This window comes from Tachypleus tridentatus, chromosome 13 (assembly GCF_004210375.1).
Source record: "Tachypleus tridentatus isolate NWPU-2018 chromosome 13, ASM421037v1, whole genome shotgun sequence".
In the NCBI taxonomy this organism is placed as follows: Eukaryota; Metazoa; Arthropoda; class Merostomata; order Xiphosura; family Limulidae; genus Tachypleus; species Tachypleus tridentatus.
The window spans coordinates 84,431,250-84,446,638 of NC_134837.1; the positions used below are offsets into that span (position 1 = coordinate 84,431,250).

The 15,389-nt window shown below is 32.8% G+C and overlaps 1 long non-coding RNA gene across 1 annotated transcript in view; it reads right to left on the bottom strand.

Moving 5' to 3' along the window:
* Positions 1 to 572: 572 nt before the first annotated feature.
* Positions 573 to 15,389, bottom strand: part of LOC143238696 (uncharacterized) — a 54,841-nt gene continuing 40,024 nt past the window's right edge. Inside the window, exons 3-4 of the long non-coding RNA XR_013020717.1 lie at positions 14,580 to 14,773; positions 573 to 1,213 (exon numbers count right to left, since the gene is read on the bottom strand). This is a non-coding gene — a long non-coding RNA (uncharacterized LOC143238696). The remainder of the gene's footprint in view (positions 1,214 to 14,579; positions 14,774 to 15,389) is intronic.

Here is a 15,389-nt window from a genome sequence, read left to right on the forward strand (position 1 = left end):
GTCAAATTAACAAACTTTTTTCTTATTATAATGTCACTAAACAAAGTTTTACTTACCTATTTAATAAATGAAATTTTACTTACCGAATTGGCCCGGCATGGTCAAGCGCGTTAAGGCGTGCGACTCGTAATCCGAGGTCGCGGGTTCGCATCCCCGTCGCGCCAAACATGCTCGCCCTTTCAGCCGTGGGGGCATTATAATGTTATGGTCAATCCCACTATTCGTTGGTAAAAAAGTAGCCCAATAGTTGGCGGTCGGTGGTGATGACTAGCTGCCTTCCCTCTAGTCTTACATTCCTAAATTAGGGACGGCTAGCACAGATAGCCCTCGAGTAGCTTTGTGCGAAAAACAAAACAAACATTGAATTTTTCAGCGAATTTTTTCAACTCTGTGAAACTTGTTTGTAGTTGATTCGTTTCACAATAAAGGATATCAAACAGTTTATTTCAAACAAACTTATTTGAATAAAACTTTATTTATGCTTTTTTTATTCAGTGACATAAAACTAATCTCATTATCACAGCAAGAGTGATTTGATAGCAACAGCTGTATGTACGGAGCATGGTATTATGTTCATTCTAGGTTCACAGCAGAATGCCACTTTTAAAGTCATCGCTATACAGAATAATACACACACATATAAACACACCCGAGAGAATTGTCGTACTTAATTATTTGACTGGTTACACTAATCTATCAGAGTTTACTTGATGTTTATGAGACGTTTTATTTGCCTGGTAAGATTCCTTTGAAATAGATTAATTCATAAAACAAAACTGTCAATTAAAACAATCACAGACAAATTAATTAATTTACTGCTCTTAAATGTTCGCCTTCTTGTAGAAGCAGATAAAATACTTATGGGTTTCTTTTTCTTCATTCTTTTTCACGCGAAAAGACACATCAAACTGTTAATCCTGTAAACCTCCAATCAGAAGAGATGTAAGAGAATTAGTTCAGTCAAATCTCTTTATGCTCAAGCAGCTGTTTTTCAATGAGAAAACAGATTTTGGAATAGATGACTTGTTTTAAGCCCGACGTCAATTTGTACCACACTCGTAAACATGATATAAAAACACTGCTGTTCTTTCGTTGTTTACGATTCTTAGCAGAAAGCGTCGAGTTGTCCGTTTGACCGAAATACCTTTGTAGAATTAATGACTATTTTCCTTCTGCCTTCTTAGATAAGTTGTGGATGTACGCCAGTGACTTTCTAAAAAAAAAAAAGTTTCTCCAATACATAATTAAAATCTTATTGTACTATTGAGAATCAAATACATCTATTGTCACAGAAAAATAAAAAGCTAACCGTCTACTGACCATTGTCTCAAGGACGAAATACTGTTGTTGTACAACTTTTCATCCCTTTGAGAAAATTAAACAAAAGCATGACTTTAAAGACATTTGTCTCAACAAATTATACAAACCGAGTTTGTACACTGCGCCCTCTGTTTCTAAAGGGTGTAACTGGTTGTGTGTTTACAATCCAAAGGGTCCAAAGTAAGTTATTCAAGCTATAGTTGTAATAGTAGAACCATGGAGCTTAGTTTGTGGACAATGTTCTAAGTGTTTAAATAATGTCACAGGTTCTGTGTTTACAATCCAGATGGTTCAAAGTACATCATTGAAACTTTAGTTTTAATGGTAGAGGAATGGAGCCTAGTCAATGCATAATGTTCTCTGTCTGAAAAATATTACAGATTATGTGTTTATAGTCCTGATGGTTCAAGATAAATCATTCAAATTACAGTTTTAATGAATGAAGAGTGGAGCCTAGTTTTTACATAAGGTTCTTTGTGTGTGAATAATGTTACAGGTTCTGGGATTACAATTCAAATAGTTCAAAATACATTATTAAACTATGGTTGTTAAGCTAAAGAACAGAGCCTACTTTTTCAGACCATAATGTAGCATCCATCTGTATGTGATGCTGCAAAATGCAGATGTTTTGTTGCCGATTGGCTTACTCTTTCATTTTTCTGGTGTCATTTTAGGATATTTGTAACGATTATCTTGATTTAGAACAACGAACATTCCCGGTGAATCAATAATAAGCTACTACCTAGCTTGAAATAAACAGATTTGGTTCACTTATAAGATTTTGATAAAAACACAAGTTAATCTAAGTGATCTCTTGACCAATCTAATATAGTAGTAATGCATGTGGATAAAGAAGAAACACTAGCTGATAAGCACGAGCTTTTGCTAAAGTTAGTATAATGGCTTAATGGATTTTAAATTACAGCAATTACATCTAGAAAAATCAGGGTAAACTGTATTTTTACGTAAGTTTCTACATAGTACTCCTGTGTATAGGGCACGAAGCTTTTCTCATTTCGATTCACTTAACAGTGTACAAAACATTATGATGCATGAACGTGTTATATGTTACCTAATTGAAACTTTTAAGTTAAAATTTAGATTTTATGCTTTCAGTTTCATTTCAAAAGCATAAAATTACACGCTTGACGTTTCGGAAGAGCAGTTGAGTCAACCTTTTCTTGAGCAACCAGTTCACTGCAGCTGTGTATATTCAAATATCACTATCGTTTCTGTTTTTTTAATATTTTGTTATTTGATATCGGTCTTAGAATGTCTAAGTTCTTTAAAATGATACGTTAGACAAAGACAAAAGAAATTTCTTAGAATAAGAATAGAATGAGCTGCTCGTGTAAGATTTCATTGATGTATCTGAAGGATTTAAAAGTAATCCTATTGTTCAACATTTTTACCTCAATGTCCCCTTGTTTGGTCATGGAGATCTTTGCAGGGTTAAAATTTGAATTCTATTCACTTTTTCTGCCAATTTGAAATTTTTTGTCATATATTTGCAATTTTGTGGTGGTTTATATGTTGCCGCCATGCGTGTCGCTTCAGGTGATATAAAAACTCTTTGTATTAATATATTTTATTACAGTTCTTACATATTTACCGATAAACCATAATGAGAGATTTCATTCTAACTGACAAAGAATTAAACTGTTACTTTCATGGTCTATTTCATTCTAACTGACAAATAATTAAACTGTTACTTTCATGATCTATTTCATTCTAACTGACAAATAATTAAACTGTTACCTTCATGATCTATTTCATTCTAACTGACAAAGAATTAAACTGTTACTTTCATGATCTATTTCATTCTAACTGACAAATAATTAAACTGTTACCTTCATGATCTATTTCATTCTAACTGACAAAGAATTAAACTGTTACTTGCATGATCTATTTCATTCTAACTAAAAAAGATTTAAACTGTTCTCTCATTATTGAATTCATTCCACCTATCTTTACTGGTTATTCATTCTAACTAACAAAGGATTAAATTGCTGTCCTCTTGACTGATTTCATTCCATATGTTCAATGGTCAATGCTTTGCTCTCATGGCTAATTTCATTTCATCTGTCCAAAGTTTAAACTGTTGTTCTCATGACCAACTTATTTCATCTGTAAAAGGATTAAACTGCCTTCTTCATGGCCAACTTTATTCTCTCTGTAAAAGTTTTAAATTTTTTCTCCATGGCCAACTTTATTCCATTTATCAATGGATTGAACAATGTTTGCTCATCATCACAAGTCCGATTTGCTCTCTTGAATAACAAATAGCATGACATATTTTCTTTTCATGGGTTATATATTTTAAAGCACTATCTCCACGTAGTTTCTCACATTCGTAATTTTAGCCAGGATGCCATCTTTTGACAGGGCCTAAATCACCAGGTCGGGTAATCCTACGGCTGTCCCCAACTTTGGACTATTAACCACATAATCGGCAGTCAGATAGAAGTACCTTCCACCACAACGACTTTTCCCTTTTTATAAAATGGAATAATGGGATCAATTATCATTTTAAAAAAGTGATTATTGAATATCATTTTGACTTAAGCCTTCGTCAACGTACAAGATAATCCAATAACTTAATACAGCTGGTATGAAATTGGGACTGTTTTAAATTAAATTATAAAAAAAACATCACATTGCGACAACAATATATCTAATAGCTCCCTGTGTTGTGGAACTGGTGAATAAACAAAAATGTGGAAGTTTATTATTAGGTCATTGGAGAAAATAATAACTGGTAGATAATATTTGTTGTGGTATGAACGCCTTTTCCAACTAGCGAAGATGTCTTACTTTTCGCAACACATTACTTTTAAGTCTTTTATATTTTCAAACAGTATTCTTTATCTAGTCTTTAGGGATTTTCAGTAAATGCATGACATATTTAAATACATTTTATTTAATAGCAACAAAACGTGCCATGAATAAAAAAAGATTTTTTCGATCATTCAAGTTATTTACGTAGTAAATATGTCATCGTTAGAGAGATAAGGCAGCTAATAATTTTTATTTTCCTTTATAAAAAAAGAAGATTTATACCTTTATGTAAAAACTAGGGTTTAATTTGAATACATTAAAATTTTCAGGCAAACAATCATACACGTACTTTTAAACCGCAATAGAAAAGTCTGATTAAAAAACATAGTTCAGTTGTTCAGTTTTATCAGACTTTGCAATATATTCGGGTAAATCAAACAATTTTATACCTAAATTATTTTAGATTCCACAAAACACTGTACAAATATAGGATTAGTATTTGCATTGAAAATAATACGAAGAGAAAATTGCCAGTTGTGGCTGGTAATGGTCTGAAATACATTAATGAACATTCAAAGAAATACTGCAATGTTATTAGAAGAAACAAACAGAACAGGTATTAATAACTGTATAATGTGATGACAGTAACCGTTTATTCCATTCAATCTAAAGAAAGAATTAAAGACTTTGAAACTGTAACGTTAGAAACGTTTGATTTTACCAATCGTTATGTTACTCTTCCTATTAAAAAAAAGTTCATTCATTACAAAAGTTACTCAGACAGATTATAGTACAATTCAACACACCAAGAGTCAGTTGTGCTTGCAGTTATATAGATAAATTTCTAACACGAAATTGTCAAGGATTTTTGAACACAGCTTCAAAATTTAGTCCATAGAATTTCACTTCAGAAGAAAGAAGGTTTTTGATTTTATCATTACAGAGTAAAACACGTAAACGATCACTATGCAGATGTCACTGTCATTAACAGCATATTCAGATTTAAAGTCTTCAATAAAACACTTTGAACTATGAAGTTATAAATTTACTTTTTTAAATATTCACAGCTTACTCGGCAACGCAACATAGTTTGTTTGTCGTTAGACATTGGTAAAAAAATAGTCAAAGAGATGGCGATTGGAAGTAATGACTAGTTGCCTTCCCTCTAGTCTCACACTGCTATATTAAGGACAGATAGTGTAGACGGCCCTCGAGTAGCTTTGCGTGAAATTTGGAATGAACAAACAAAACGTTCTTAGATAAGAGTTTGTAAACTCATTCGGTTTTTTTTTTAGCAGGGTTTTTCGCTATAAAAGCTTTCTGGTTTGTAGGGCGCTCGACTCGCAATATGCGGGTACTGAGCTCGTATCTCAATGACGAACATGCTCTCCCTTTCACATGTGGGGGCCTTATAATGTGGTGGTCAAACCGATCTTTCGTTGAAAAAATGTAGCCCAAGAGCTGGTGGGGAATGGTGTTGATTAACTCTATTTTATTAATTCTGAATTACAGACAGCTAGCGCATATAGCCCTCCAGTATATTTACATAAGATTTCAAAGAAACAAACGAATCATTACGAAACTCAAATACAAAATTCATTCAATTCTATAAAATAATTCGACAATATTTTTACAAAAGATCATGAGTCTAGAAGTTTTAAATTATCACCGCCCCGCTTCTATGATTTGTTCTAATGAACAAAGACTCATTTGGTTATCCACATATCGTTATGTCATTGAAAGGAGCTGTGATCTGTTGTCTAGAGCTAGAGCGCAAATATCGTAAAATATGCAATGATTTGAGCATAATAAATACGTGATTGTCTGCCTTGTGTTACGTGTCATAATTTATCTCAAACGAATCTCCGATTTATTTTGCTATGCACGTTACATGTTACGATTTCAAATAACTGGAAATTTTAATTTTGAAATTAATTTCATGTCGAAATGTTTCAAATTTATGATATTTGCCAACAAGACTTACACACACGATTTTATTTCTTAACACATACATATATTAGTATACTAACAACAATTCAATTTATAATAACAGTTATTACAAATAGTTATTGTATATGATTTATATAGAAACGTTTTATAAACTCACAAACAATATTCAGTCTTCTATCTGGTCTGGAACTGAATAATGTATCATCGGTCCACGTCCACAACAAGCGAATTAATTCTTAGTTGGTATTGTTACACTTCTCTTACGAGAAAGTTAGCTATCCCTATCTTTGGTTAGCCTCACGCAGTTTATAAGCTCACTTTTTACTGATGAAGATATCTAATGTCCTGGTAAAAATACCAATGTTCGAAGTTAATTCTCTGAAGTTGAACGGTTTATAATGTTCGAAAACTATAAATGTTCCTAATCAAATTCTGCAGTTTTCCTATTAATAAGTGTTAATCACAATTATAGCTTCCGAGGCTTATAGCACACTCACTGTAGCTGACCAATAATATTCTGTTGTCTCCGCGTGTTGCTGCGGCTAGTTTTTATACCCATTAGGCTATATTCTCGAAAATTCAGCTGGTCCAACAATACGCTTGTGTTTTCGTACATATTGTTGATTCTTACACTCGAGAACCTTCCACAAACTTAAAGAACAGGCGAAACTTGCGCAACACATATTTAACAATATTCGTTAAGTGCATTAAATTGAAACAAGAGTATATATTAAAATAAATGTGTAACAGTAAATCCGTTACACTTGCAACATGCAGCCAAGTATCTAATCGGCCGAACGGGGGACGGAAGATGAATCATGACAGTAGGATACACTGGTGGCAGGTTATCTCTACAAATGTGGATTTATCTTGAATTTATACATTTGGTACTATAGAGAGCTAAATGTTAATGATTGTATGTTGCATTGACAAGATATAACATAATCTTTGTCTGTAGTTGCTCTTATTAATAGTATTGGTTGGAAATTCTAATAATCCAGGTGTTATTATTTTTATGTTTAACTGTTATAATTTCATTATAAAAATTAATATTTAGCATCATTAGTTTAATATATGTGTTTAGAATTACCCTAAATCTTCTTAGGTGGTCGAATCTTTTGAGATAGTATTGGGTTTATGGCCGAAAATATCGTTAGCAGTGAGAATACCCAACTGATGAAATAATCCATTCTACCTTTATAAGTAGAAAAGTAAGAAGAGTGCAGTAATTAGATAAACTGATGTTTAGATTGATATTTTAAACTTAGCTCCAAATGTCTAATTCTTTATAAGCTGAAACGTAAAAAAGTGTATTTATTTAGATATAATGATGGCTCGTCTGTTTTGTTTTTTTAACTACTCAGCTATCTCTGATCGGAAGGTACTATTAATTACTTAAGAAGATGTTGTAACTGCCACAAATGTAAAGATCTTGTCCCATCTTGTTTGTGAAATGTCGAAATACTTTCCCATCAAATCACGAGAGCTAGCTTCTGTTGGGTTTTTAGTGATGCTTTCAACTCCAGAAAGATAAAAAAGAAAAACCATCGAATCAATATCTGTTTCTAAGTAAATATAATGTTATAAAACGATAAAAACAAAGATATAAACATGTTAAAAATGTAAGGAAACACGTACCTATATGAAGTTTTTGGACCATAAATTCTGTATGGTATAAGGTAAAAGCTCATATGAGATACTGTTGTATACTGTACACTGTTGTATAGCTTAGACTGGGGGCTTCAACATGCGAATGTATAAGCTTCAACTAAATTAAACTTTGATTAAACTAAAACGTATATTCCTGTTGCTGGTTATATTTCATGTTCATTCAGGTAAATTACTCCCTTTGGTAACTGATAATTTCATAATTCGTTTATTTCTTTGGTGGTTATAGACCTAACCTTTCGAACATAAAGAAAACTTTGACAAAAACATAAACATCTATATAATATATAACATTATTTACAAAGTAGAAAGTTGTAAAATCCACGTTCATTGGCAAACTGATCATGTAAAACGCTCCCAGATCTGTTGTTGCATAATTAGTACACGTGTACTAAACCACACCCTCTTTTAACTTGACTCGTATAACATATGGTTATAAATTCTTGGTTTAACATTGGACCTTTAGTTGCCACTTTCTGACGCGTCTCTATCTGATGATTCTGTGTTATAAAAAACCTAATCCAAATATTTCTTACATGTTTTATTTGGTAGGAATAGGCAGTAGTATAACATTTACCAACATGTAATTTTACATGATTATCGCAGAGACAAAAGTTCCCAGTGAGAAAGTTAAGTGGCTGTTGTTTATTATTTAGCACAAACTACGCAAAGGACTATCTATGCTTTGCCTACCACGAATATCGAACCCAAATATCTAGTGGTATTAGATCGCACCACTGTGCTACTGGGGATCAACTTAAGTCACTCTAACAAATGTATGTAATAAAGAACTGATTTTCCTCCATAGTATATTCTATATATTTAATTTTGTATTAGTAATAAAGATAACTTCATTTCTATTCTACGATAATTTTTATGACAGTAAATCACGATAAGATAAATGATTTTCTGTTTTTGCTTAGTCTATTTTCACACTAATTTTTTTTTCTGCCCGTAATGGAATGTCACACAAACAGTTAATAGATCGCACTTTACCGATATAAGGCAGTGCATACTATAGTAATTGATATATAGTGAGTGATATAAACAGCATTTCGACCAGGACTGTATTACATTCTAAGCAGACTTGAGAAGCTTTGGTGTTAAGAAAAGATCTCATTGGCTGGCTGCGGCACGTGGCTGGCAAGGTGTATGGTTAAGTCAGTATTATGTTTGTCTTATTGGAAACCTGCACGATAGAGGCAATAAAGAAGAATTTATAGAAGAAATATTATCAATCTTATTTGGACTTCAAGTCACAGAAATTATCGATCAATAAATCATAATTAATCAACCCAACACGTTATACACCACAAAACTAAGCTTCGTTTCTTTCCTACACATGTACAACCATATTGTAGAATCTACGTGGTGTAATTAAAACTTTATTTCCAAAACTATACATCCAACGCTTAAATGGTATTTACCTCTGTTATTTCTATACATATTGTTTTTGGTTTTTTCTCCTACAGTATGCTATGTTTTTCAATAACCTAATAATATATTTTACGAATGCATTCGTTCACGGTCCGGCATGGCCAGGCGGTCAGGGCGCTCGACTTGTAATCTGAGGGTCACGGGTTCAAATGCTTATCACACTCAACATGCTTGACCTTTTAGCTGTGGGGGCGTTATAATATGATGGTCAATCCCAATATACGTTGGTAACAGTGTGACGCAAGAGTTGGGTTACACTTTTACTCCTTTTAATGACATAACAGAACAATCTTAAATATGATGATGACAGAAATGGGCAAAAACTAATGTAATTTAACTAGTAACGTAATGTTAAATTAAACGTGAAATGGTTATATTCATAATCAGAGCTTAAACTAAGAGGAGGTAAAATCAATGTTATTTACTGTTATGTTAGAACAACATCTCAAGAACTCCAAGGGTAGACGTAATAGATCCGGCATGGCCAAGTGGTTAGGGCGCTCAGCTAACAAACTGAGGGTTGCGGGTGCGAATCCTCCAGCCCACCAGTAATACTCGTCCTTTCAGACATTGGGCGTTATAATGTTACAATTAATTCCACTATTCGTTGGTATAAGAGTTGGCTGTGAGTGGTGATGATAGCTGTCCTCTCTAGTCTTACATTGATACATTAGGAACGGCTAACGGAGATAGCCCTCATGTAGCAAACAAATAAACACTCGTTCACAAGATTCAAGTATTATTCTATGTTGTTAAAGTTTTAATCTGATACTCGTTATAGCCTCGCACCTAATAGAGCGAGGATGTTCGGTGCGATTCTTTTAAATGCTTTTAACAAGTGAGACAAATTTTATTTTAATTTTTAAGCTATTTTAAAAGAAGAAAGGTCATACGGAGGTCGTTGGAATATAATTAAATCGAAATCAAAAAAGAAAAATGAAACATTAGACCACAAACAGTTGACAAATAGTAAACAGATGTTTAGGTCCACATCCTTAATGGATAGAGACGTCCTTCCTCGGATATCATTTACTGCATGTATGTGTTTTACTCCTTTTTAAAATCTAAAAAAATTATATTAATTTTACTCAGTGTTTGAATCGCATTGTACCTTGACAAAGACTGAAGTCGAAATATTATTTGTTTGTTTGTGTCAAAGCAAAGTCACATTGAGGACTTTCGATATACTGCTATTAAATAATTATCTTTTCTTAAGGTAAAGGAATATATTTAGCAAATAAGTAAAATTCTGGTACAGTACAGTTGATAATAAGTAACCTGGCACAATACAGCTTATAATAAGTAAAATTATTATATAATACAGTTGACAATAAGTGGAATTCTGGTTCAATACAACTGATAACAACTAAACTTCTGATACAATAGAGGTTATAATAAGTAAAATTATTATACAATACAGTTGACAATAAGTGGAATTCTGGTTCAATACAACTGATAATAACTAAACTTCTGATACAATAGAGGTTATAATAAGTAACATTCATACAATACAGCTTATAATAAGTAAAATTCTGATACAAAACAGTTGATAATAAGTAACCTGGTACAATACAGCTGATAATAAGTAAAATTCTGGTAAATACAGCTGATAATAAGTAAAATTCTGGTAAATACAGCTGATAATAAGTAAAATTCTGGTAAATACAGCTGATAATAAGTAAAAATTTAGTATGATATAGCTGATAATAAGTAAAACGCTGGTTCAACACAGCTTATAATGAAATATTTAGATAACATTGTAATTATACTACATTAAATTGTTAAGTTCAGCCACAACCTAAAGTTAAATTTAAAAGCTTAATTCACCGAAAGTTATATTTAAGTCAATTATATATATATATATATACATACATATAAAGTATTCACGACAATAAGAAACTGACAGTGATATAGCTCAAAACGACTGTGGACGTTACTGTTCGTGCAAATACACTTACCAATCAAAACCAACTTCCGTTTTAGTGAACCTGGGTACGTTATTATAAAACCATGATGTGTTACAAGTAGACAAACAAAATGCCGTACACACAACTGACAACTTAGCTGAAAATACTTTCTTAAAGAAGGATTGATTAAAACACGGATACGCTTAAGGTAAATGCCCAAAAATATTTTACGTCATGAAAATGGTTAAAATAAATAAAACAAGATGTCTTGCGCTGTTTCTAGCGCAACGTAAATAATGGGATATTACCAGAGAACTGCAAGGTTTATAATAAAGATAATAATAACAAAAGCACAAGTTAATATACATATTTACAATTATGAGTTTTATCGAAAGACAAGTTTGTCTCAAATAAAGTTTTGTAAAGTGAAATCTGCATTTTCAAAACCTCTAATTGCGAATCCAAAGTCTGAGTCATTAAAGAACTTGGCAAGATTTGTTTGCTAAATTAACCTCTATTCTACAGCAATTGCTACTTTCAAGTATTCGTCGAGAAGAAAGACCACTTTGTGCGGCACTTATAAAACCTATTGGATCAAGAAAACAAGTTCTAGAAATTCGAACACTTAGTTTTCGTTTGTTGTTCAAATTAAAGAAGAGAGCTACTCAACCAGTCTGTTAAATTGCGTCGGACTTAAAGTTACAAAATAATTGTCTTCTAAGTCATTTTTAATTAGAAAAATATTTCAGTCAATGTCAACAAATACCCCAGTTTGCTTTGTTAAACGGATTTTAAATTAAGTCAACATTTCGTGTACCACATGAAGCATAAAAGATCAGTCGAACGAAGTCAAGTACAATATGTAGAGAAAAATACTTCATTACTGAGGATCGTGGTTTACTTTCATTCGTATTTTAGCACGTACAGTTATCTAACAAGTCTCTTTACTAAGAGCTTGAAATTGAACGAAGTCAGAAAAAGAAAAACTAACGAAAACACATTTGTTTGGTAATTTTCAATAATTTCAACAAAATCTCTTTTACATTTATCGAAATGCAATAACACTTATAAACTTGATGAAAAACAATTTTAATTCACATTTTGCTTTCGGGGTACAAAAGTTAGAACCATAAAACCATTATTTTAATAAATTTCTAATATAATTTTTGAAATAATGCAAAATAGCAAAAGCAGTGTCGACCTAAACAAATGGCCCGGTATGGCCAGGTGGTTAAGACACTCGACTCGTAATCTAAAGTTCGAATCCCCGTCACACCAAACATGCTAGCCCTTTCATCCGTGGAGGCGTTATAATGTGACGGTCAATCTCACTATTCGTTGGTAAAAGAGTAGCCCAAGAGTTGGCGGTGAGTGGTGATGACTAGCTGCCTTCCTTCTACTCTTCCACTGCTAAATTAGGGACGGCTAGCGCAGATAGCCCTTGTGTAGCTTTGCGCGAAATTTAAACCAAATCAAACCTAAACAAACAGTGTAAAAGATTCGCTTGTTTGGAATTAAACATAACTTTACACAATAAGCTATCCGTGCTCTATCCACCACAGGTAACGCAGACGCACCGCTGTGTCACTGGAGGGCAGCGTTAAATGAATTACTTTACTCAAAAAATTAGTTGTTATAGGCATTGTCAGCAACTTTTAGCAATAATTATTATATTTGCTTCTAAAGAAATTCATGCGTAGCTCCAACACATTAAGATGTGCCATGTTTTATCAGAAAAGCAGGATGAACTACAACTCTGGCATGTTGGCTCAGATGAAAAGCAAAAACTGAGGTTCGGTGTACATGTTGTATCAAAAAAAGTAGTAAGAGCTATAAGGACCTGAGTCTCTTTTGCTGACATGAGAAACATAGTGTACTCTTGAAAGTTATATTCTGATGATGACAGTTATAGAAACTTTTACCACAGACCGTAACGATTACAGATTTAAGTCTTCATTTTCTTAAATATCGCGATTTACTGAAATATTAAAAAATTTGAATGATACACAATAAAGACATTAAAAAGTCATTATATCTACTTACGTACTGCACCGCGCCATACTACTATTATTAATTCAGACAGCTGCGTCCACTAATTCGGTGTTATAAATACTAAATCATAAACAGAGATATTAATGATTTTATAAAAGTAGTAGATATCTATACAACCCGCTATTAAGGATTGAGTTACACACACACCCCCGAATTATATTTTCAAAAGATTTAGTTCCTTGTTTATATGGAATTTCGTGCAAAGCTGCTCGAGAGCTATCTGCGCTAGCCGTCCCTAATTTAGCAGTGTAAGACTAGAGGGAAGGCAGCTAGTCATCACCATCCACCGCCAACTCTTGGGTTACTCTTTTACCAACGAATAGTGGGATTGACCGTCACATTATAATGCCTCCACAGCTGAAAGGGCGAGCATGTTTGGTGCGATGTGGATTCGAACCTGTAACCCTCAGAGTACGAGCCGAACGCCTTAACCCACCTTGCCATGCCGGGCCAGCACATTTTGAGAAAGCATACATTTTTGTAAATTAGGGTTGTTTCAGATGCACCCACTTAATTATCGAACGTAAACAGTTATTTAAAGAATAATAGATTTATTTCGGTACAATATTTTATCTCTGACGGTGAAACATGATTGTGTGTCACGTTTCGTACTTTGAATGTTGTACGTGACTATGCCTCGCTGTCAGAGCAAGACTTCGCATGGAAACGAATTTACCTCTTTCAGAACTTTATATAACTTTACTTTAAGTTTCCTTTTCTTAACTACCAATCAAAAATCTGATTTCTAAATAACATAAATAGACTGATAATAAGTACAATTCGCTTGTATAATATTATTCACACCTTAACAGTAGTTTATTAAAATTTATTGTATGCCACCTGGACCACGACTGTGCGGGATGAGTCCTAGTATTACACTAAAAGCTTTGTTGACGCTGGATATTGCAGAAGTACTTTGACTGGCATATTATAACATGTTTTTTGTTACTTTTAATCATTGGTTCTTACAGTTATACAACTTCCTAATTTTTCTCATCCGGTTAAAAACGTCTTTTTGTGGGTCACAGAACTATGTTGATCTAAACATTTGATGAACTATATAATGTATCATTTATTTTACACTAAAAAAAATCAAAACTTTATAACAACGATTCTTAACCCACGACTCTACATATAATTTAAGATGTAACTCAATTGTATAACCAAGAAAAAACAGAAGTTGGGAAGAAGAACCAGAAAGAAAAAAATCAGTTTAGTAGATTATCACAAAATCTACTTTGTGATACAACAGTTACAAACTCTGATTTATTACAATTTACAATATTTATAAGTTATAACCGAGTCTCAAATAATATCCAAAATTCCACGTTCTCAAGCATCTAGCTTATTACTCTTTTATTTTGTTTTATTTCCTATCAAATGGCGAAGTTACAATTAAATACAAGATGATTATTGGTTAGTGACGAAGTATCTGGTTCAATTATTTACGTACAAAGATATACTTACTTGCACGTGGCCTTAGTTTATGTAACAAATGCTTCATCACCACCGTCGTTAATCAAACTCATCTGACGATTCAACTGAAAGACGATGCGTTTTGCTCAACCCAAGGATTATCAGCGATAGAAGAACCTGCCTCCCCAAGAGGCACAGCGATATGTTTGTTGGCTTACACCGCTACAAATCGAGTTTCGATTCCCCTGTTGGGCAGAGCACAAAAAACCCTTTATGTAGCCTTGTGCTTAACTAAAAACAAACAAACATGGAAGGCATCGAAACACTGTTTACACAAGCAACTTGTTATTGCTTTGGCGAACAAAGTGCTGTTGATATATTTTTATGTATTCTTCTAATTCATGAAAAATCTTAAGGGACTGAATAAAAATACAGTGATACAAAATATATAATAGGCCTAGTACTAATGTCATGTGGCAAGCATAATTAAATCAGAAGAGACGTTCACACGAAAATAAGTAATAATATACATAGAACCATTTTGAAAGTAACGTTGAATGAAATATACAATGAATGAGGATTTTTTAGCCAAACGTATCATACAATAAATCTAGATTCAATTCTACTTCCAACCTTGTATATTAAATAATTATAGGCCTTTAGGTGTTATCCCCTTGGTAGTATACTTATAGAATAAGAAGTGTGTAATTTGTACGAAACGCTTTAACTTTTTATAATGTTAACATGAGGGTTTAGGAGTTAAAGCTAGAATAAATAAAACTGTAATTTTGATTCCTTTGTACTTAGTATGAAACTAAATTACTCTTGTGAAATATTTTGCATGTCAATGAGACAAGAGAA